The following is a 24,796-nucleotide window of genomic DNA, read 5'->3' on the forward strand; positions in this document are numbered from 1 at the left end:
TCTTGGCACGCATTTGCCTCTTTCCATATGCACTGAGGTCTTGTCTACACTGTCATGTTTTGTCACCAAAAACTACCTTTTGTTGACAAAACAGTGAGAGCGTACGCACTACAATGCAACTTTTGTCGGGAAACACACCCAGGTTGGTGACAAAAGACTTCCAGTCCTGCGAGGGACTTTTTGTCTTTTCCCTTCCCTTTATTGTCGACAAAGAACCAGTGTGGACTCTGCTGTTTGTTTTGTCAGAAGAACTGGCTTCCACCACTAGCCCGCAATGCCTGCCCTGATGGCTGTGGCTCAGTGTTCTGTGATCACTGCTGTCTTGCAGGCATGCACCCCTCCCCTTTCAAAGCTCCAGGAAGTATCTGACAGCTAAGTGAGCTACTCCATTTGGAGAATAAACAAAAAGAGTAAATCATTGGAATGCTCCTGTTCTGCCCGGCTAGGAACACAGCGGCAGGCAGATTGCTGCTGGGGACAGTGGCTGGAGAGACTGCTGTGCTGCTTTGACATTCCTCAGCACTGAGAACTCACAGAACTACTCAAGATGCTGCTGCCAGCAACTGAGAAGGCTGTGGGAGAACTCAGAGAAATCCCAACAAGTGCAGGGAACATCTCTGATTTCCCACAGGATTGCACTGTGGGATGCTTACCCCCATTGCCTTCCTCTGTCTCTTGTTTGGGTGCAAGCAACACGGTCATGAAATGTCAACAATAGGAGGCAGAAAAACCAGCTTGACTAGTTTTCACTTTTGCCAACATTTGCATGTCGACGGCATTTTTGTCGCCAAACCTTCCCAGTGTAGCTGTAGTCTGGGAAACGCAATGCTGGCTTATGCTTTACTGCTTTTTAACGGTTGCGGGACAATGTGATGCAATGGCTCAGCATGAGCACCGGTGCTATCTGGTAGTGATTGCATACTGGAGACAACACAGCTCGTGCACTCTGTGGTCAAAAACTTGATTAAGAGCTCTAGGCCATGACTACACTAGGAAACTATTTCAAAATTAGTACATTTGACTTCACAACTCTCGATTTAACAAATTCAAAATAGCGTGTTCACGCTACAGGGAATCCCCAAAATTAGTCCGAGGCAGGCTCCGTTGATGTAGGTGTGCTACCTCGGACTTAGAGACCAAGGAAGCACTGGGAAGTAATTAGTTTGAATTGCTCTGGGGAGTAGTTATATCAAAATAGCACTACCAGCGTATCTACACTACCAGTATTTTGAACTAACTATTTAAGAATTAGCGTTACTCCTGAGGAAAAGCAGTTCAGAGTTCAAATGTCATGGCCCATTATTTCACAATAATGGGCTTGGTAGTGTGGACGCTTCGCTTAGAAATTTGACCGGTGTGGGGAGGAGATGTTATTTTGAAATAAAGTCCTAGTCTAGACCAGGGTTAGCAGATCAAACAAAGGCAAATGAATTAAAAAAAAACAACCTGGGATTGTTTTTATTTTTAAAATTACTTTCCAGGAATAAGTATCATTGGAGATTACATGGCTACTTTTATGGCTCTTTGCTCTGCATAAGGACATCCTCTTCACCCAGGAAAAAGAACCCGTTGTTACTGCTGAAGTATTTTCTTTGGCTGTTATGAAATGGTTTAACAAATGTCTATTGTGCATGTGGGTTAACTTATGGTGAGTGCACCAGAGCTGTTATGATCTGCCCACCCAATGCACATCGCAAAGGGCAGCTTCCCTCCAGTTAAAGGCCATAATGATTTCTAAAGGAGACATTACAGTCTCTTATGTCAATAACACTTACACCAGAGGCCATGGTTATAGTCTGTCAAGTCAATAATCCACTAAATAGTCTAGCTAGTCTCAGTACCGGCTTCCTCGGAGCTACAGAAGAAATGTTACCCATTTGAAAAAAGGTTCTTAATTATATATTTACAGTCAACCATAATTAGCTCTGGTGGAGCCATTACAGATAATCAAATAAATACATATATTACTTTTAGGTCATGATACATCATGTATCCAAATTCCTTTATGGAAGAGCCAGAAAGTGATGCTTATTCTATAAACCTGTATAAATTCAGCAGGAGCCTCTAATACGCACTGTTGCAGCACAAGCCCTGTGTCTTGGTAGAGCCTCGCCATACTTCACAAAAGCAAAGGCCTTCTCCATGGCAGTTTAGACTCATCGGGTCTAACACATTCTGCTGCCCCCTTTGGCCACAGTGCAGAGGATGCAATGAAAAGCACCACCAGATGTCTAGGGTTAGCGGCGTGTCAGTCTGCAACTAGGGAAAAGAGCCAGTGGTCCAATTCCCAATGCACTTTATGCAGCCGCGACTTGGAAAGCACGCCTGCTTAAATCATTGACCAAGCAGATCACTTAGTGTGTCTTCTGGTATATCACAGGCTACCAGCACTGCCTGCACACCAGGCCACCGACAAACGGGACAAAGGAGGTACTGCCCCAGGGCCCAGAAATTTGAAAAGGCCTGGGACTACTGCCTGCCACCACTGCTTCAGCGGCAAGAGAGTCGCTGGAGCCCTGGGTCCTTTAAATCGTCGCTGGAACCCTGGGCGGTACGTGTTGGGTGGTGCTGAAGGACTAGCTATACTAGCCCTCAGCCTCACCCATTTGACTCAAGGCTCTTCCAGGGGCCTGAGCTTCCCCTCCACATACACACTTTGCCCAGGACTCGGCAAAGTCTGTCAGCTATATGCATAAAGCTATTACGTCACACCAGCAGAGAATACGAGGGACCGAGGAACAACTGCGCTTGAGGCTCTCACAAGGGGAGAGAAATGATTACATCATACACATGGTACAGAGGACGGCATCCACTTCCCTCCACCCCCAAAGTCCCTGACAATCTGATCTGGATGAAAATTCCTTCCTCACCCTACCTGTGTGGAGACGGAATTTGGCCCAGCGGTGAAATTAACCACAGTGCTTAGAGCTACACAAAGGTGTCTATGCACTAGCACTCCCAAAACAAAGACCAGATTTCAGGTTTAAAAGCATGCAAAGCGAGTGGCCAAAATGTTAGCTTTAACTGTTACATGACTGTGATAGTAGAGCATGCATGCTGCTCCGTGTTATCTGTACTATGGGACTTCCCCATTATAAAACTACCTAGCAAATTATCTCTTCTGCTTTTTAAACAATCAGAGTATTTCTGTTTTGGCTTCCCAAGTCCAATGTGCTGCCTATACTCTGTAAGTCTCGTGTATACTATTTCAAATAGGTGGAAAAAGTAAGTGTGTTGCTGTAATGGCAGTTCAATTTACACTACGTACTGCTCAATTTGTTTTGGTTAATCCACATGCCTGGAGCAACTGACACAGGGCTTCCTTTACTCCTTGGGAGTGCTAGGAGTATCAGTGCCGACCGGCGCTGCCCTCAGCATTTGATTTAGTGGGTCATAACTAGACCCACTAAATCAAACACCAGAAAGATCAATCTGCAGCAAAACCAGTGAAGACATGGCCTAAGTGACATACATGTTGCATTACGGAAGTGAAATGAATAATCTGTATATACAAGCAAGAAATATATGGCAGGTTAGTAATAAAAGTGAACTTTAAAAGCCAGGTGTGTTCAAGATTTTTTCCCCTCTTTCTTCACTCATCTACCTTTATTATGTCTAAAATAAAGTTAATTTGTTTACTAATGGGTATCTAATATCGAATCCATGGTTTTTTTTTTTTACTTTAAACACAACATAAAACTAAAATTAAACTTAAAGAGGACACCGGCTTGAAAAAAAAATCACAACTCTACCTGATTTCATTTTCACTACTATATTTACCAGTAACACCTACAATTTCTAAGGCTGAAGGAGGGAGAAAACTAATCTCCAATCTTTACAGTGTATTTACTTTGTGGATTAGCCAGCACCTTGTGAGGAGTCCGTTTGGCTGTTCTGCCAAGGTAGGTGAGGTAATTTCTTTTATTGGGCTGATTTCTGTTGGCGAGAGAGAGAAGCTTTTGAGCTGCACAGAGTTCTTCTTCAATGGTCAGTTATATTTTTTGTCTCTGGAAATAACATCATGACACTACTCCTATGCACCGTTGCAGGGGGCAGGAGGCCGGGGGAGGGGGAGGCGGGTGGCATGGAAGATCTCTTGTGCATATTTTCTTCCAGTCTTTGCAAGAAGGCATTTAGCAGGAATAACATCACAACTGCTTCTGAGTTTGGCCCCAAGAGTCTTTCTTCTTTGGATCCCTGCACAGAAGAGGGGAGCCATGGGAACTCAGAAGAGGAATAGCCCGGAGAAGGGATAGGGTGTTTGAGGAGTGAACAGAGCACGTTTGGTTATATTGCTCTAGAACGTGGCCCCTCTCTTTTCCTAAAAGACCCTAATCAGCATCGGCAGAAACCTTTAAAACGGTATTTTAAAAGGAACAATTCACAGACCAACAATTCACAGAGTTCTGTGGAACTCCTTGCCAGAGGAAGCTGTGAAGGCTAGGACTATAATAGAGTTTAAAGAGAAGCTAGATAATTTCATGGAGGTTAGGTCCATAAAAGGCTATTAGCCAGGGGATAAAATGGTGTCCTTGGCCTCTGTTTTTCAGAGGCTGGAGAGAGATGGCAGGAGACAAATCGCTCGATCATTGTCTTCGGTCCACCCTCTCTGGGGCACCTGGTGCTGGCCACTGTCGGCAGACAGGATACTGGGCTAGAAGGACCTTTGGTCTGACCCAGTACGGCCGTTCTTATGTTCTTATGTATGTTCTTATAACCAAAAATCAGGGGTCCTGCATCCGAAAAGTTAAGTTAAAATTCAAAAGCTAAAATTCAACCTGAGTGTCTCTTTAAATAAAAGATACATTAAAAAAATGGAACTAAAGCCACAGAAATCTGTCATCTGACACACCCCTGGTATGCCACTAGAAGGTGCTCTTCACTTCTCAGAGCACAATTTGCCCCATGGTATATAATCAACGCCCCATTTCTTATACAATGGGCAGGTATTCAGTTGATGAAAACTGAAGTATCACATGGGAATTGACACCAGCCAATACTCCCGTGTGTGGCGCTGCTGCATTCATAAATCACAGCTTGTTCAGCCACAGGAATAGAAGGCAACTGACAAGTATAGACCTGAACACTGCGAAGTTAGAGTTGATGGACTTTGGACATGTGTCGCCTTTCTCAGTACAGTTCAAGGCTGTTTTTTTCAACCGGCCTTGGTGGCATGCCTCAGCTGGGAAAAAATAGAGTATGACATCTCTCTGGCTTAACCGCAAGGGAGGGCACAAATCAGAAAATGCGGGAGCCCCATCTCAATTGGCTAAGCAATTCCAATGTAGTTATTTTTCCAATGCAGTTATACTCACATGCACGATATTCCAAAGCAGTACTACATACACTAGTCTTTCTAACTTCCACTAGAGACTTGTACAGAATTGCACAGTATGGATGGTTACTGGTTCTGCGTCTATTTAACCCAAACTCCTCCCAGCCAACATGCAGTGACATAAATCAACTTACTGTCCACAAGAGCTGGATTTCACTGGGGTAGTTGACAGGCGTATGCAACATTATGGGGGCAGATAGCACCTTTTTACATAACCTGCGTTTCTTTGGCTCCTGAATTCCTTGTACACTTAAAACTTCTGCTCTCCTCAGAGAGCCCAAGGAATACCAGATCAGCTTCATGATCAGAGAGCATATTTCATGAGAACAACACGGATCCCTGTGCAAGATATACACAAGCTCCTGAATGCAAGATTTGACAGATAAGAAGCCTTTCCGGTTTAACTTTGCTCTGCTGCCAGCCTACCAGGTGTGCATACAAGACCCAAGCAGTTTGCTTTCAAGTTCAAGTCCAAGTCCAAGTAGTAGACGGCTAAACCACATTCCAAACTTTTCTTTCTGAGTCTGTTTTAAATATGACGGACCTTGTACTGTCTACCTGTTGCAATCCCGGAACAAAATGTTTGGGGATACCTGTCACTATGCAAGCAACTGAACGTGTGTCTAGAGAAGCTGCACCACAAAGACAGAGCAGTATTGAGGACTATTTCAATTCAGTGCCTAATAAAAAGGAGTGGACGCTTTGTGGAGTTATTATAAGACTCTTGGGACTTGGTATTATGGAAATAAGGATTCTTATGAGATTGACTCCTCAAGCCTTCTTATTAGTGCACGTAGGATGCACTGAGTGCTATAATTAAAATAATAAGCTCTCATAATTCAGGTTTGTTTCTCTGCAAGTGCAGGAATAGGCTATTAGAGTTCTATAAATACTTTATGACAAGCCCTGCTTATGCTCCCTCACGCTACCAAGGCAGTTGGGCAACTAGAACTGGCGACTCAAACTAGGCTCCTGTTTTATTTCTGGCCCACGAAAGCTCATCATCTAATAAACCATCTTGTTAGTCTTTAAAGTGCTACATTGTCCTGCATTTTGCTTCAACTACCCCAGACTAACACGGCTACATTTCTATCACTGTTTTATTTCTATACAGCTAATTGATCTTCTTATGCCCAGCGGCTGCAATGGGCTGAATGGGGCTGATGCAAAAGGACACCCCACCTGAAACAGGCTTGAGAACTGTGCACTCAGATGGGAGAGGATGGCACTAAAATGTGCCAGGGGGAATGGAGTCCAGCCCCAGCAGATTGCCAGTGCTGGCTTCTGTCCAATGGATTATAGGCCTGATCCAAAGTCCACTGAAGTGAATCAGTGTCTTTGCATTGATTTTCATGGTCTTTGCATCAAACTCTCAGGGTACGTCTACACTACAGCGCTAATTCAAACTAACTGAGTTTGAATTAGTTAATTCGAACTAAGCTCATTCGAACTAACGCATCCAGACTAAAAAACTAGTTCGAATTAGCGCTTTGCTAATTCGAACTAGCATGTCCACATTAAGTGGACCCTGAAGCGGGGTTAAGGATGGCCGGAAGCAGTGCCGGCAGGGCATCAGATGAGGACTTAGAGCGTGGAGTTGCTGCCTCAGGCTAGCCGAGGGCTGTGCTTAAAGGGACCCGACCCCCACCCCAGACAGACAGTTCTCAGGGGTGCCCCGCTTGCAAAGCAGTCTTGGCTTGGAGTGCCCTGAGTGCCCACACTAGGCACATCACAGCACTCGGCCATCAGCCCGGCTGCACTTGCCGCAGGCTGCCATCTGGGGAGAGGGGGCAATTGGGGGGCTGCAGGAGAGCTTCCACCCCCAGAAGCCCGCAGAGCCAGCCCAGTCCTCCCCATCGGGGGCTCGTACCCCAGTCCTCCCTCACCTCCTTCCACTTACCCTTCCCTAGCCCCCCTTCCTGATGTACAAAATAAAGAAAATGTGTGGTCAAAAATAGAATCTCTCTTTATTGAACAAAACTCGGGGAGACTGGGAAAAGGAGGTGGGAGAGGGGAAGAGAGAGGGTGGGAGAGGGGAGGGCAACTAAAATGATCAGAGGTTTGGAACAGGTCCCATATGAAGAGAGGCTAAAGAGACTGGGACTTTTCAGTTTAGAAAAGAGGAGACTGAGGGGGGATAGGCTAGAGGTCTATAAAAGCATGAGTGGGGTGGAGAGGGTGCATCAAGAAAAGTTCTTCATTAGGTCCCATAATAGAAGGACTAGAGGACACCAAAGGAAAGGAATGGGTAGCAGGCTTCAAACTAGTAACAGAAAGTTGTTCTTCACAAAGCAAAGAGTCAACCTGTGGAACTCCTTGCTGCAGGAGGCTGTGAAGGCTAGAACTAGAACAGAGTTTAAAGAGAAGTGAGATCAAGTCATGGAGGTTGGGTCCATGGAGTGGTATTAGCCAGGGGGTAGGAGTGGTATCCCTGCCCAAAGTTTGTGGAAGGCTGGAGAGGGATGGCACGAGACAAATGGCTTGGTCACTGTCTTCGGTCCATCCCCTCCAGGGTCCCTAGGGTTGGCCGCTGTCGGCAGACAGGCTACTGGGCTAGATGGACCTTTGGTCTGACCCAGTACAGCCATTCTAAGGTCAGGGCTCAGGGTCGGGGGTCTCAGTGGACCACCTTGATTTTCATGCAAACCTGCTCCTGGGTGGCCAGGCTGGCAGCTATCCTGCCCTAGACGGCCGCTTTCCTGTGCCTAGTGCGGAGGTCGTGGACGAGGTCCACGATGTCCGCACTATACCAGCTGGGTGCCCGCCTCTTGCGGTCCCGGGCAAGCTCCCGGGAGCCGCCAGCCTGGTCCCGGGAAGAGGGGGAGGGTTGGGGGGCATCGAGTGGCTGGCTCAAGCCGTGCCAGGTGCAGGGTCTGCTAGCTGGGTGCTTGCAGGCTTGCACCTGGCATGGGCACCGTAGCCAGCCCGTGCCCCTTTAAGGGGTCCGGGGCCGGGAGGGGGGCAATAGAGTTTCCCTGGTGTTGGCCAGAGTGGCCACCAGGGCAAGCTGGGGAGGGCTAGCCTCCCACTAGTTCGAATTAAGGGGCTACACACCCCTTAATTCGAACTAGTAAGTTCGAACTAGGCTTAGTCCTCGTAGAATGAGGTTTACCTAGTTCGAACTAAGCGCTCCGCTAGTTCGAATTAAGTTCGAACTAGCGGAGCGCTAGTGTAGTGCCTATCAAAGTTAATTCAAACTAACGTCCGTTAGTTCGAATTAACTTTGTAGTGTAGAAATACCCTCAGTGAGAATGGAAACTGGGCTGCTCTCCGCTCCCTAGAGGTGTTGGGGTGAGCACACTGACAATGTAGCTTCTGCTGCCACGCTCCACGGCACAGTGCCTCTTCCTTGCACCAAGAGAACTGCAATCTCAAGAGTCGCCAATTTTTCCCTTTAAAAAAAATGGGCAAAGTCATTTGTGACCTGTCAAGCAAAGGGCTTACTGAGCACACACGGAGACATACTTCTCCAAGGGATGCCAGCCGTGGTATCTGCACTCCTCATTTTAATAGACATCTGCTGCTGAACACAGGGTATTGCCATTCTTATCGTAGAATGGTTAATCAGCTGTGCAGTGAATCCACAGACACCTGACTAACCCTGACAATTCCAACGCCATCCAATATGATTTAAGGTGTCAGGTGTTGGAACGGTGTTAGCACTATTTCTGCTCTACCTGGTGTTCTATAGAATCATTAAATAACTAAGGGTACATCTACACAGCACCGTTATTTCAGACTCACAAAGTGCATATCTACACACAAGCAGTTATTTCAACATAACGTCCAGCCAGAGGACTTCTTAATCTGACTCCTGTAACCCTCATTTTCTGAGGATTAAGGGAAGTTGAAAGAAGAGTGCTCAGTTTCGAAATAAGTTCTGTGTAGACATGCCCAAATTGGAAATAAACTATTTCAACTTAAGCTACGGAATTAGCATTGCTCAAGTTGCGTAGCTTATTTTGAGTTTAGCCCTGCTGTGTAAACACACCTTAATGGAGCATCCATGTTGGATCTTGCACTTGAAAGGTCTTTAGGCACCTTAAGCCAAAAAAACCCTAAGTTTTATTCTCCTCCATATCGCTAAGTACATGAGAAAGAGGTTTGGCAAGCTTCACAAAAGCTAAATTTCCCTACACATCCCAGGAGCAAACAGCACTTTCACTGAAGTAGTGTGACTTAAACTAGATGACCGTGTTCACCTTATAGTTATAGTCCACATGCTGCAGTTTCTCCTTGCACTTAGACTAAGAACTAGAATCTCACATACAGCTACATGGTAAACATAGATAATTATTTATTTTTCATAGCAACTCCCGTGCCTTATTTAATATTGCACTTACAGAGTGCCTTTCATCTCAAGGTGCTTAAGGATTCGTTTCAATGGGAGTAAAATCATAGAATCATAGGGTTGGAAGAGACCTCAGGAGGTCATCGGATTCAGCTCCCTGCCCAAAGTAGGACCAACCCCAACTCAATCATCCCAGCCAGGGCTTTTTCAAGCCGGGACCTAAAAACCCCTAGGGATGGAGATTCCACGCACCTCCCTATGGAACCCAACCCGGAGCTTCCCCACTCTCCTAAGAAAATAATTTTTCCTAATATCCAACTTAGACCCATTGCAACTTTAGACCATTGCTCCTTGTTCTCCCATTTGTCACCACTGAGAACAGCCTCTCTCCATCCTTTTTGGAACCCCCTTTCAGGAAGTTGAAGGCTTCTATCAAATCCCCCCTCACTTTTCTCTTCTGCAGACTAAATGAGCCCAAATCCCTCAGCCTCTCCTCGTAGGTCATGTGTTACAGCCCTCTAATCATTTTTGTTGTCCTCCCTTCTCCAATGTGTCCACATCCTTTCTGTAATGGGGGGCCCAAATTGGACACAATAATCCAGATCAGAGGAGTCAATGCTCTGGAAATCTGGACAAAATCTCTCTTTCACTGGGTCTTGTATTCATTAGAGAGGGGAGAAAATGCTCTTCCGATACATTCACATAAATTAGCTTCAAAGCTGTGTATCTAGGCAAAACCATTTTAATCACAGCCAAGAATATCCAGCGGCTTGATTCTCCACTCCCTCACACACGTTTTACTCCCCTGTTGTTCCTCTGGCATCAGTGACATCATTGTCTTCAGCTAGGAAGGGGAATATCAGGCCCTCTTCCTTGGTTTTCACCATACAGAGGCATCAACAGATGCCTGTAGTCACCCATCATTACAGCTCTTAGTCATCGTGTGCCTTCAGAGGCAGGTCACAGAGCTCATCAATAATCCTTCACGTGTGTCACAAGGAGCCGGCGCAGTGCCCTGCTACATTTCACAAGCTAGAGCACTCCTAGTGTGGAACAGCAGTGAAGAGGGAATGTTGTTTCGTGGCTAAAGAAGGGGAGTCAGGACACCTGGTTTCTATCCCTGACACTTTTACTTATTTGCTAAAAGTTGCGCAATCTCAGAGAGGCATTTTTAGAGGCATTCCACACTTCCCCCTTTATTGAGTGCAGGAGCTATTCTAAGACAACTCTAGGCAGAGAAGGGTCTGATACACAAGAGACATGTCTGAGCTGGAAATACCACAATGGGTCAGACCCAGAAAGAGCCATTTTCTTTCCCTTGTTGGAAGTAGCGGGTTGCCCCGTCCCAGCATGTGATCTCCTTGCTGTATTTGTAGGATTGCTGCAGCATTCGCTGCGGCAATAGCAGTCCGTTTTAAGATTCCATTTAACGGCAGGGAGTTCACACCAATCCTAAAAGTTTCAGGTGATTTCTAACACTCACAGCAGCAATTGCTGCTCCATAGGGGCTGCGCCTTGGCAAGATGGATGGATGCCAGTGTTCCCTATACGTGGTGCACTTGTGCGGCCACTTTGGAGAGATTCTAATGCTGGATCTGGCCTGCATGGTGCGCCCCCACCCTGCAACGGGAAGCTGGCACTCACACTCCGACCTCCTGGGGGAGGCCATGGGGCTGGTGCACCAGCAGCGAGCAAGACCCACCTGCAAGATGATCGCAGACCACTAATGGTCCACAGACCACACTTTGAGAACCACTGCTTCAACATGTACTTCAAATGATGGTCTACTACTATATACCGCTTGGAAGCTGAATTTGGAAACACGATTGACATCCTTTCTCCTTGGACCAGCCAAGACTGAATGCTTTATGGTTTGTTTTAAATACGTGCATGTGAGTGGTACACACAGCTATATAAAAATTTGTAACGCAAAATGTACTTTTCGCCTATTTGAACTAATGGGGAGTTAATTATCCAAGTCACAGATTTTTGCCAGTTTCAACTTATTCTAGACATTTTTGTGGCTGGTTGTTTAGCCAGATGGGAGAATAGGAGGAAGTTTCACATGCTGGCAAAAAAACAAAGAAAATTAAATTCAAGAAAACCATGAAAACCATAAAATGCCTTAAAATATATTGCCATTGCAGAGAACATCTTGCAACCAATCCAAAATGATAAACAAGGATGTAAAACCCACACCCCACCCACTCCCACTAGACAAATAAAATGCAGAGCCGCTGTGCCAGTAGAAAGACATCCATCAACAATAAGCAAAATGGTTTGCTTTGCAGAGATTGAGGTCTGGGTATGTTTTTTTTTACCATCTTCAAAGACATGCAATCTGTTTTAAAGATGGCTCGGCTCGGCCCAATTGCCGGTAACTCTCCAGGATATCATTTCAGCATTGCTCTGTTTAGAAGCATAAAGATGCTTTGATTTCTTTCCTAACTGCTAGCTTTGGAAGATCATGGATCAGTCATGGATGGATGGCCAGCATTTCTTGCAGCCCTTTCAAGATCTATACATTTCATGTTATTGCCAACCCCAAACATTGAAAAATCATGAGACTGGCTTACAAATCACGAAAGTTTAAACGGATAATATAACTAGGGTTAATATGTTTGGGGGGGGGTGAGTTTTAGGGTGCTCATTTTCCAGGTTGTCTTGGCAACCATAAACGGTAGAAGTTTTGTTTCAAAGGTAAGCTGATTTCCTCATATAACCACACAACTACCAGAGCTGAAACTTTGAGCAAAACATCACGTGTTATGAAATCTGGGATTGAGTTACACACGTTAGCAATAGGTGTATTGAGAGCAGAAAACAAATGACCATTTGTGGATGACACCTTGACCCAATTAAAGTAAATGGGAGTTTTACCATAGACTTCAAAAGGACCGGGATTTCACCCTGTCAGTCCAAATTCAGACTTTCCCTGTCAAAGAGGGTGATTTTAAAATCTTTGTCCTCCTTTGGAGGTCAGCTATCCTAAGTGATGTAAAAAGGTTAAGAACAGTATGGAAAGATGGCAAGAAGCAATTGGGCTCAGTGGCAGAATACACCTTAGGCCTAATCAGAATATGGAAAAAATAAAGGTAGAGGATAACTCATTTACCTTCCTCCCAATTCACAGCATAGCAGTAAAGCTAGTTCTCCCGGACAATGGACAGACACATTTGCACCTCATATTATATACATTCTGATACGGTGTTCTATATCAGGGGCTCTCACCCAGGGCATGTTTCCTTGGGGGTACACAGAGGCCGTCCAGGGGTACATCAAGTCATCTAGACATCTGCCTACTTTTACAACAGACTACACAATAAAGCACTAGTGAAGCTGGGACAAATGAAAATTTCACAGAGGCAGTGACGTGTTGGTACAATGTTTATATTCCCATTGATTTATAAATTCATGGGAAACAGGAGAAAGGAAGCAATTTTTCAGCCTCAGCATGGCTGAGAGACTTTTGTATTTTTAGGTCTGGTTTCGTAAGCAAGTCTTTTTGACGTGAGGTGTGACTCGGTGAGCACTCGAGACAAATCACACACCTGAAAGGGGGACGATGGTCTGAAAAGGTTGAGACCCACTGAACGAGAGCAGAAGCAGAAAGGTTTCCTTGAACAGTCTGTCACAACAAGAGGAGGTAGAGCCCTTTCCAAAGTGCCCCGCATAATGAGCTAGCAGCTAAGATAAATTACATGCAGCTGCCACTCTAGGCAGTTGGACCAGATTTCCAGCTGGTGTTAATAAAGGTAGCCCCAGTGATTTGTTTAGCTAACCTGACTTCTACTGACGAGTTGTTCCCAGTTGTTTTACTTTAGAAAATGAAGAGTTAAGCATTTACTACAATGCTCATAGTTCTTCTTCCACGGTCACGGAGTAAATGATTGTCTAAAATGGCTGAAAAGAAAAAAAAAAACAATACCTCTTTCCTTTTGGCAGCAGGGACATAAAAGAACTCATGGCAAAAGGCAGATAGTCAACAGCCTATGTCAAATCAAGCAGATTAAAAAAAAAAAAAGAGGCGTGCCTGCCAGGATCATCGCCATCATCATCATGCAATGTCCCAGAAGCAATCTGGAGTCACAGCTCACTGACTGGCTTGCAGTAAGGCTAATGGGAATTAGGTGAATAATGTTTTCATTGAATCCAGACGAGGAGCTTGATGCAGCTCCTTTGAAAGCAACGGGTGTCTTTCCATTTATTTCGACGAGAGTTGGATTAGTCTCTAGAATGTGAAAAACCTTCATTCACGCCTTCTGTAGGCTTTTCCAGCAGCCAGCTGTTGTATTTAGACTAAATCTGAGTCCCATTTTACTATACCGACCGCAACAGTCAGGGTCAAGAATATGGCAGAAAGCAGAGTTTTTTCATACCCAGGCCAGCAGCATCGTCAGTATTCTCATGACTTTGTCTACTTCATGGCACTCCAGGTTATCTTTATCCAAGCTAAGTCAGGGTGATCGTAAATCTGATCCTGAGGTGTTAGCCTCAACGCAGATATCCCCCCGCCCCCATTACACCTGTCCCAGGGCCGGGTCTTGCCTGACATTTTCACAGCAAGCAATTTTTGCATCGCAAGTGCATGAACAACACCTATAATTTAAAAAAGAATGGAAAAATCCACCACTTTTTTAAAGAGCCTCACAACTCAGGAATAGTTTGTCTGATTAGCCTCAGGCGTTCCTTAAAATAATACCGTTCTGCTTGGGCAGAAGCTGCAAATAATACATTTAAATATAGAGAGAGAAGGTGGGTGAGCTTCTGTTGGAGAGAGAGAGTAGTTTTTTGAACTTATACAGAGGCCTTCTTCAGGTCTGGGAAATTTCCTGATGCTTGTCTGCACTTCAGAGTTTACAGCACAGCTGCAGCAGCGCTTCAGGGTGAAAATGTGGCCAGGGCACGAGCGCTGGGAGACAGCTCTCCAAGTGCTCTGTGTAAACCAGCTCTGCAAGGGGAGTAGCTAACAGAGCTGGGATCCGCACTCCTAGCACTGTAGCCTGCTTCCCACAGGTGCTTTTGCAGCAGTGTAACTTGCCGTGCTCCGGTGTATGTGTGTGGTTTTTTCCCACACGCCTGAGCCAGAAAGTTACTACTCCATATAATGCCGGTGTAGACTTAGGCACAGCTAAATACAAGGCAGAACAGATTGCTCACTGTAAGTAGTCAACACATATTTCAAGGGACCATTCAAAGTGAAGTAGCCCATGAACACCCTTTCAGTCACAGGGTACATCTAAACTACATGGCTCCATCGACGGAGCCATGTAGGTTTGTTTGTTCGGCAAAGGGAAATGAAGCGGCGATTTAAATAATCGCCGCTTCATTTAAATTTACATGGCTGCTGCGCTGAGCCGACAAACAGCTGATCAGCTGTTTGTTGGCTCAGTGCGCTAGTCTGGACGCTCCCCTGTCGACATGAAAGCCTTTTATTGACCTCCCTGTAAACCTCATCCTACGAGGCATAACGGGGAGGTCGATAAAGGGCTTTCAGGTTGGCGCGGGAGCGTCCAGACTAGCGCGCTGAGCCGACAAACAGCTGATCAGCTGTTTGTCGGCTCAGCGCGGCAGCCATGTAAATTTAAATGAAGCCGCGATTATTTAAATCGCGGCTTCATTTCCCTTTGCCGATCAGACTAATCTACATGGCTCCGTCGATGGAGCCATGTAGTTTACACACACCCATACTGAGGAAAGAAAGGGAGGTATGGGTAGGAAGCAGAAGGGGATAGGGGTTGTTAGTGGGTTACAGATTGTTGAAATAAGCCATACATTCAGCATCTTTCTGTTCAGTCCACAATTTTTAGTGTTTCACCGACTCACGAATTTCAGCTCCCGGGCCCATCTTTTGAAAGCGCTCTGCAGGCTTTCTTTGAGAGAATGAGGACTGATCAATCAGACAGACAGTGATTGCTTCTCTGGAAAGAATTCACCCACACGCTGATGGGGGGGGGGTTCTTGTGTGTGACAACTTTCCCATGTGAGTTTATATCAGTCAACAGTGTACCCTTGCAGCCAAGAAGGCAAATGGCATATTAGGCTGCATTAAGAGGAGCATTTCCAGCAGATCCAGTGATGTGATTTTTCCCCTTTATTCAGCTCTGGTGAGGGCACATCTGGAGTATTGTGTCCAGTTCTGGGCCCCCACTACAAAAAGGATGTGGACGCATTGGAGAGGGTCCAGCAGAGGGCAACCAAAATGATTAGGGGGCTGGAGCAAATGACCTACGAGGAGAGGCTGAGGGAGCTGGGTCTGTTTAGTCTGCAGAAGCGAAGAGTGAGGGGGGATTTGGTAGCAGCCTTCAACTTCCTGAAGGGGGGTTCCAAAGAGGATGGAGAGAGGCTGTTCTCAGTAGTGACAGATGGCAGAACAAGGAGCAATGGTCTCAAGTTGTGGTGGGAGAGGTCCAGGTTGGATATTAGGAAAAACTATTTCACTAGGGCTATGTCTAGACTGCAGGCTTCTTTCGAAAGAGGCTCTTTCGAAAGCATCTTTCGAAAGAGCCTCTTTCAAAAGATCGCGTCTAGACTGCAGGCAGATCTTTCGAAAGAGAAATCCGCTTTTTCGAAAGAGAGCACCCAGCGAGTCTGGATGCTCTCTTTCGAAGACGGCCTCTTTACATTGAAGAACGCCTTATTTCGAAAGAGGAACTTTCGAAAGAAGGCATTCTTCCTCGTAAATTGAGGTTTACCGCCATCAAAAGAAAAGCCGCGTTCTTTCGAAATAATTTCGAAAAACACGGCTTGAGTCTGGACGCAGGGGAAGTTTTTTCGGGAAAAGGCTACTTTTCCCGAAAAAACCCCTGAGTCTGGACACGGCCCATGAGGGTGGTGAAGCACTGGAATGGGCTACCTAGGGAAGTAGTGGAGTCTCCATCCCTAGAGGTGTTTAAGTCTCGGCTTGACAAAGCCCTGGCTGGCTTAATTTAGTTGGGACTGGTCCTGCCTAGAGCAGGGGGCTGGACTTGATGACCTCCTGAGGTCTCTTCCAGCTTTATGGTTCTATGATTCCATGGTTCTATGATTCATTCCACAGCATCCTGTCTGATTTCACCCATGTGATTGTTCCGCGGTTAGGCCTCTCAAGGCGGTACCCCACATATTGTGATAGGTATCTCTAGCACCCAGAGGCCTTGTAACGTGTGTGACGGAGGGTGCTCATCATTGTGGGGGGAGGGAGCTGTCTGCATGTCAGCATGGTCAGATCTGGCAGGATCTGATGCCACTTTGAAATGGTGGCTCCTCGTCTATGCGGCGTTTGCTCCAGAAGAGGAGCTTGGAGAGGTTGGAGGAGGAGGCGTGTTTGAAGGTCAGAACATAGGTACTGACTCTGTGGGTGCTTCGGGGTTGGCGCACCCATGGATAAAAATTAGCACGCGCTCAACGCCCCCACCCACAGCCAAGATCCTCTTTTCCTCCCAGTGCCTCTTGCCTGTCATCCGCCTTGCTAATCCACTCCTTCCTCTGCCTTCCAGCACCTCCTGCCTGCCACAAGGGGCTGCTTCATGCAAATGCGAAGCCCCCAGAGGGCTTGGAAGGAGAGGGTATGGGGCACATAGAAGAGAGGGGGTGGAAAGAGGCGGGGAAGAGGTGGGTCAGGGACTTTGGAGAAGGAGTGGAGTAGGGACAAGGCCTGAGGTAGAGTGGGTGTCTATGTCAAAAGAGGGGGTTCAGGAAAGATTTCTTTAAGAATGAGGTTTGAACATGGGTTGAAACTGAGCATGGGTTGAAATTGTTTGATATGTTGTACGAGTTCCAGTGTGGGGGCAGGTGACAACCAGGAGTGAGGGAGTTTTATTTCTCTATAGGCAGATTCTCTCTGGCTGTCTACACTGCCTCTTTCTGAGGAAGAGGCAATGCAAATGAAGCGCTCATTAGCAACTTCTCGTGCTTCATTTGCATAATCACTGCCCGAGGCTTTTTGCACAAGAGGTTTGGGCGCAACATAAGCAGTGTAGACGGGTCTGTTTTGCGCCAAAACCCCTTGTGCTCAAAATCCTTATGCCTCAAAAAAGGAGGTATACAGATCTTGCACAAAAGAGTTTTTTTGTGCAAAACGGACCCGTCTACACTGCTTGTTTTTGCACAAAAGATCTTTCGCAAAAAAGCCTCGGGCAGAGATTATGCAAATGAAGCGCAAGAAGTTGCTAATGAACGCTTCATTTGCATTGCCTCTTCCGCAAAAAAGAGGCAGTGTAGACATAGCCTCAGGGTATTTGGGTGGTCCACTGCACGATATGATCTACTTCTCCTTGCTGAAGGGTACTATCTCACTCACCTTGTCTGTCTAATATCCTGGGGCCGAGACACCTACAATGCTAAATTTAAACATGGCAATCAACGATTTTCAGCAGAGGCACAATTGGAGCTGACAGGGGTCCCTGTCCAAAGACCTCAATTACGGAATCATTTGCCTCCCACTCAGTTCCGGGGCCACACTCCTCTCTCTTCGAGGGCAGCCGGCAGCATCCCCCCCACAAGCTGAACTTTGCAGATTTTGTACAAGTAGTTTTGTCCGTCCCCATGGGCATCTCCATCGCATAATGGTGGTGAGGGGACTTCAGGAACTACAGCCCACGGAACTTCAGGAACTACAGCCTGCTGTGCTAGGCACTCTCCACACACACACAGTGAGCGAGTCCCTGCCTCAAGGCACATGGGACTGCTCTGTCGCTAATTTAACAGCTGCTTGTGACACACAGAGCTAGGAAGGAAGTGCATTTGTTTGGCTTTGACTTGATTTCTTTTTTCAGAGGGTTCCAGCCTGAGCACTTCCAGCAATACTACTGTCACGCCTAACAACTCTTCCACAGCATGTGCAATTTTATCCCTTCTGCGAGCTCTGCTTTGTTCAGAAAGGCTACAGGCTCTGAAATCTTTCTTGATCTTTGCTGGACACCACTATCGAAGATCACCTTACCCACTCTGCTGGTCCTTTGGTAATGCTGCCATTCACAGGAGATAGCTCCTCCTGATGAATTTAAATTTAAGGGGAGCTAGAGCGTGCGCATCAAGGGAAGAGCAGTTCCTTTAGGGAGCCTTTTCTATTTCCTGTAGCACGCTGGGATGGAATTCATCTTGGCCGAGCACTTTGTCAACTTCTAACAGTTCTAATTACCTTGTTATCTGCTTCAGTGCACCCTTGAAGACTTTTAGCATTTCTCCCAGCAATGTCTCTCTCATGCTGGGGAACGTTCCTTCCCTCTTCCGTTGGGTATATGGAAGCAGGCACACCACATGCCATCCTCCTTCGTCTAGTCACGTTTCACTCCTGATTCTCAATAACGGCCCTGCCATCTGGGCAAAGATGTTTGGAGGGTCCTTTTTGGTCAGTTTGGATCCAGAGAAGGAAGAGGATCAGATCGTACTTGAGCAAAGGGAAGGAGGGATGAGGAGGAGGAGGTGGAGGGGATGGAGGCTCCAGAGTCCAATCTGCAGGCTGCAACGGCTAGAGATTGTAACCTTCTTAAATACAGACAGTTCTTTTCAAACTCCTTATGTCAGAGGTCTCACAAATGTGTGGGGTACGGAGGAATGTCCCAGGAGACACAGTGGGGCCTGAGTTGGCCCCCACAGGAGTGGGGAAGAAACACCACCCAGTCCTTCCCTGCATGCGGTTCAGCTCCGGTCCCTTTCTCAACCCCTCCCTGGCTCCCCCTGGGCTAAGGCTGGGGGCAGCAGCCCATCTGTAGCTCTGCTCCTCCTTCCCTTGGCTCCCTGATCTCTGTCTGTGTTTCCCCCTCCAACTTCCCAAAAAGCCTTGCTCCCAATCCCAGCACGGGGAAAGGGAGGTGAGCACAGAAGGGGCGAGGTGGGGAGGGCGACCCTCAAAAGTTTGGAGGCTACCACTTTCTGCATAAACCAAGTTACATAGTGCTGCCAAAATGGAAAAAAAAACCAAGACAACAGCCTGGCGTATCTGCCAGCTGTAGATAAAATACATGAAACATCTTGCAAAGAAGTGGACATTTGTGTTCATTTAAGCCCGGGTGCCCATTACTCCTCTTAGCTCTGCACCACGGGTTAGCAAGACGGATTCCACAGTCTGCCATACCCCCAAGTAATTCATTTATTTTCCAGTATATACTCTGGACCAAAAAAAAAAAAAAAAGCAGCTCGTAAGACTCTCAGTGCCCTGAGCAAGAATTAAAAACGAAATTGCAGCAAAGAGAACAATGTTCCAAATGCATAATCGGACTGGATTCAAGAAAACTGTGCATTGAACAGGAGAAAATAAAGGCCGAATTTGACCTGGGGAACCTTTCACACACGCTCAGTTTGAATTAGGATTGCAACTTTTCTAATTGCTGATAACTAGATTCACAGGCCCACTTCTTCCACAATATCCGCCTCTTCCCCTCGGCCCCACCCTCATTGCTTCTTCCTCTCTCCTCTTCCCCCCATTACTCTCAGGATTATTTTCTCCTCCCTCCTCTCCCCCTACAGCTGGGCTCCCTCTGTTCTGGGGCTGGGACAGGAGCTGTGCAGCCTGACAAGGAGATGGCCTGTGGGTATGAGGTGACCCCAGCTGAGCAAGGTCTAACCTGGGTTAATAATCCAGCGCCTCGCCTCATCCCGCAGTCACCGCCAGGTGCTACTTCCAACTGGGCTTTCCATTAAAAAACCAAGCAACCTTAAATGGTGGCACCCAGACACCAAAGCCAACAACTGGACTCTCCAGGTACAACCTAGATGGGTGGCATCCTCAGTTTGCACAGCAATTAGGAAACGCATCTTTTCACTTCCGCCTGTGGCCCACGTGCCCGGCCGGAATCAGCGGGACAACAAACACGAATCCCCACAATTCCTTGGCAACGGGGTGACTCCTCAGAGAAGAGCTGCACTGTAAAACGTCGCCTGTTGGTTACAGGCAAAACCTAGCGTGTGAATAAATGATGCCCGGGACGCGTCGTGTATAAAGAATACATGCTTCCGAAGGGCTATGTCATTAGTTCTTTACGGCACCGGTGTGTGTGACAGGTCCCCCTGTGCACCTGACTCACAGCAGCTCTGGGTGTGCGACTGTACCAGCTAGTATGTCGAAATGGTAGCAGCTTACGCGTTAGCTCTGGAAATCCCTAGTCAGGGTGCCGGCCATTTTTTACCAGCCACGAGTGAGCAACAGGTGAGTGTGAAGGGGGCACGGTTGAGGAGTGAGAAGGGGGTGCGGTCTTGCGGGAAAGAGGCAGCACAAGGCGGGGCCTCAGAGGAAGGGACGGTGTGAGGGCAGGGCCTCAGGGGAAGGGGCGGAGCAAGGACAGGGCTTCATGGAAGGAGTGGGGTTAGGGCGGGGCCTCACGGGAATAGGCAGTGCAAAGGTAGGGGTTTAAGGAGAAGGGGTACCATGGGGGTGGGGCCTACGACCTGTGGCTCCTGCACTTTGAGGGAGCTTCTGCTACTCCTGACCCTGGTTCACTCCTCAGCGAGATGGCCAAGATGGCTGCCATCACACCTACAGTGGGGAGCTCAGAAATTTTGGAAATCTGGCTGCATTCCTGAGCCCTTCTGAAAATCCCAGCCAGGGTAAACAAAGGCACAAAAAGTGCCTGTGCCTATTTCACATCCTCCCACACTCACTGCTGGCCCACACATCAGGCTTCTTCCAAGCGCCACCGCTGACCCTATGTTTGCTTCCAGGCTCTTGAGCATCCAGAATTTCTTTCTTTACACTCTCACCGCTTGGGCTGTATTTGTTCCTTTCGCCTTTGGACATGTTTGCTGAATCCCCTACCTCTTTCTGTCATTTGACTTCTAAGCCTCTTCCTTCCCCAACATTTTAGGTGTCTCATCAGTTGTTTTCTTTCCCTTAATTACACGGTGAACTTCCTGTCTTTCGCTCACAGCGCTGTTTGCCTTTTTTTTTTTAATTCCCCACTGTATTTTATTACTTCCTCAAGCACACAGCCTTTTTATTTACTTATTTTTTTGGCATGCCATTATTATTTTGCTTTAATTATCTTTCTGTACTGGTAGGGGCCAGATTTTTCAAAGTGCTCCATGCCCACACTTGAGTTCACATTTTCAAAAGACTTTAGCACAAAACCTGACTCCCCCCCACACGGCATGATGGGAGCTAATTGCACATGAAAATCTGTTCTCAGTGTTGGATATTGGCTATTTGAAAATCCACATTGAGCTCTTTTGAAAAGTCAGATGCATTATTTTTCTCCATACATACATACCCTTTTTAATTTTATTTCACTGATTAGATCTCATGTTCTGTCAAAAGTTGTACTCACAGGTTTATTTTTGGTCTAACCTACATTACTACGATAGTTCCTTCACATCTAACCTCACAGCCTCAGTCATATTCTTTGTTGTACTATCATTTCTTCTTCCTTTGTCAGTTTGCATGTGTATTGAATGGGAAAGTGACCTGATGCTAGCACAAGCATTCCACCTTGATTTTCTTCTTACTACACCATTAAGATGCTGCTGCTGCAGAGAGAGACGCTGGGGCAGACCAGGTGATGGCAGGCAGCTTGGGTCTTGAACGCTGGTCCACGCGGCTTTTTGAAGCTAGCAGGTTCCACCCTGACACACACAGGGCTTACGATTGTCAGAATAGGAACCTGAAATCAGACAGAGGACTCCAGTCCTGGGAGCTGATTGTGGTCCTGACTGGTCCAGAGGCCCTTCGCAAACTAAACACAAAAAGAGAAAACTGTCCATGCAATTGGGATCCACTTTGCTCTGGACTGTGTGGTTCCTGCTTCTGAAGCTTGATTTCCCGGTATCCCAACCTCTGATTATCGATCCATCGTTCTGCTCTCACATTTTTCTCCAAATTGTGGTGTCCTAGTAACCTAGCCCTGCCTGCCTCCTGACACTCGAATTTCTCTCATACTGTGACCCAGCCTGATTCCTGACTCCTGCTTTGACCACTAGGTCACACTGCCCATGTCCCAGTTGTGACATGGGAGAAGTAAGGACCATCGCTGGTAGAGCTATGATTTTGTGGGTTCCCTAACTATTTCCAACACTCACGTCCATACATGGGGGGGGGGGGGGGAAGAAGGGGAAATAAAGAATTGCAAAGGCTATGGCAGCCACTAAGCCGCAATGCTACCGCCTCACGACTGGAGAGGAAAGGAGTTCTCTCATGTGGATCTGCACAGGCAAGCAACAAGATCCCAATATGGAAGCTCTCTGAGATTCAGCCTACATCGTTTCCATGCATTTTTCAGGCAGACTGTGAGTAGCACCACTAGCCTTCTCGGCCCTAAGCCAGTGAGATGATCATGTAAGGTCAGTATCTAACGACTACTGAACAGCTATTCAAAAAATAAGAGTTTGCTTGTGGCTAAGGCTCAGGAGCTCTGTGGTCATCTTCTGGCTTCGAGACAAACATCTTGTCTGACCTTAAGGAACTCAATTCATCTCTCAGTTTCAGTCCCCCATTTATAAAATGAGGAACACACTTCCTGTCACTTTTAAATTATAATCTCTTCAAGGTGGGGATTATCTTTTACTCCAATTAGCTACAGCCACTCAAGAGAGAGATCTTGGAGTCACTGTGGATAGTTCTCTGAAAACATCCACTCAATGTGCAGCAGCAGTCAAAAAAGCCAACAGAAGGTTCGGAATAATTATCAAGGGATAGAGAATGAGTCAGAGAATATTTTATTGCCTCTTAGAAATCCATAGTACATCCACATCTTAAATATTGCGTACAGGTGTGGTCACCTCATCGCAAACAAACTATCTTAGCACTGGAAAAAATTCAGAAAAGGGCAACAAAAATGATTAGGGATTTGGAGAGATTAAAAATACTGGGAATTTTCAGCTAAGAAAAGAGGAGACAAAGGGGGGGGGTATGGTAGAGGTCTATAAAATCATGACAGGTGTGGAGAAAGTGAATAAGGAAAAGTTATTGACTTGTTCCCATTAAGAACTTGGTGTCACCAAATGAAATTAATAGGTAGTAAACAAACAAAAGGAAGCTTTTCTTCACATAGCGCACAACCTCTGGAACTTCTTGCCAGAGGGTTTTGCGAAGACCAGGACTTTAACAAGGTTCAGAAAGAACTAGATACATTCATGGTGGTTCAGTCCATCAATACATATTAGCCAGGATGGGAAGGAATGGTGTCCCTAGCCTCTGTTTGTCAGAAGCTGGGAATGGATGACAGGAGAGGGATCACATGATGATGGCCTGTTCTGTTCACTTGTTGTGGGGCATCTGGCATTGGCCACTGTCGGAAGACAGCATACTGGGCTAGGAGGATCTTTGGTCTGACCCTGTATGGCCATTTTTATGTTCTTATCTTCCATCTGTACGAGCCTACTGCAATGGGGCCCCGAGCTAAGTTGGGACCTGAAGGCACTACTGAAATACAAATAATTATCATGTAGGTAGCTCTGTAGCAACATTTCTCAAGCTGGGTGTCCTGATCCAAAAAGGGGTTGCAAGCCTATTGTGGGTCATGGAATTGCCATTCTTACTTTTGCACTTGCGTTCAGAATTGGGCGAGCGATTGCTGCTGGCAGGACACCCAGCTCTGAAGGCAGCGCTGCCAGGAGCATCAGTGCAGAAGCAAGTGTGGCATGGTAGAAATGAGAAGGGGAGTCATCGTAGCCTGAACTATTTTTAAAGGGGGTCCCAGGAAAAGAAGAGACCCCCTGCCTTACATGAGTGGGCCTTAAAATAGCAGACATTTCATTCGGTTGCAGGATTAGGAACATGCGCAATGTGAAAACATGCTTTGATGCCATGAAGATGTGCACAATTAAGTTGTTCCTATTCCTATGCAAAGTTTTTGGTCTTGCAATATTAACTAAGGCTTCTATTAAAGATTTAACACCCCCTGTCCCTGTGTAGCTGGTGGCTGTGCCTCGCAGTGCCGGAGAAGGGAAGCAGAAATCATGTCATTGCTACAATATCACCCTGGCTTCCTGTGAGTTCCAAAATATCTCCTTCCACCAAGCTCACCGTGTCACAGAATACAGAGCTATTTCTATTTAAAACTTGTAATGAGCCAGGAAATGTGTGTGTGGAGCAGGGAGCGAAGGGGCTGGAAATGGACTCTGGCTATTTATAAACACCAAGCTGATGTCAGTTTGAACAAGATGAGTTTCCCAAATCGTACATCCAGGGAGACGACATAGCTCTTAAGCTCAAAAAATGCACCAAGGTGCAGTGGGGCTTTCTACTCAGAACACGTTCA

At 46.6% G+C, this 24,796-nt stretch overlaps 1 protein-coding gene across 4 annotated transcripts in view; it reads right to left on the bottom strand.

Moving 5' to 3' along the window:
• PLCB1 (phospholipase C beta 1) overlaps positions 1-24,796 on the bottom strand; it is a 698,632-nt gene that overhangs the window by 535,582 nt on the left and 138,254 nt on the right. The window lies entirely within an intron of this gene.

The sequence above is a fragment of the Pelodiscus sinensis genome, chromosome 3 (genome assembly GCF_052426305.1).
Source record: "Pelodiscus sinensis isolate ZL-2025 chromosome 3, ASM5242630v1, whole genome shotgun sequence".
Taxonomy (NCBI): domain Eukaryota; kingdom Metazoa; phylum Chordata; order Testudines; family Trionychidae; genus Pelodiscus; species Pelodiscus sinensis.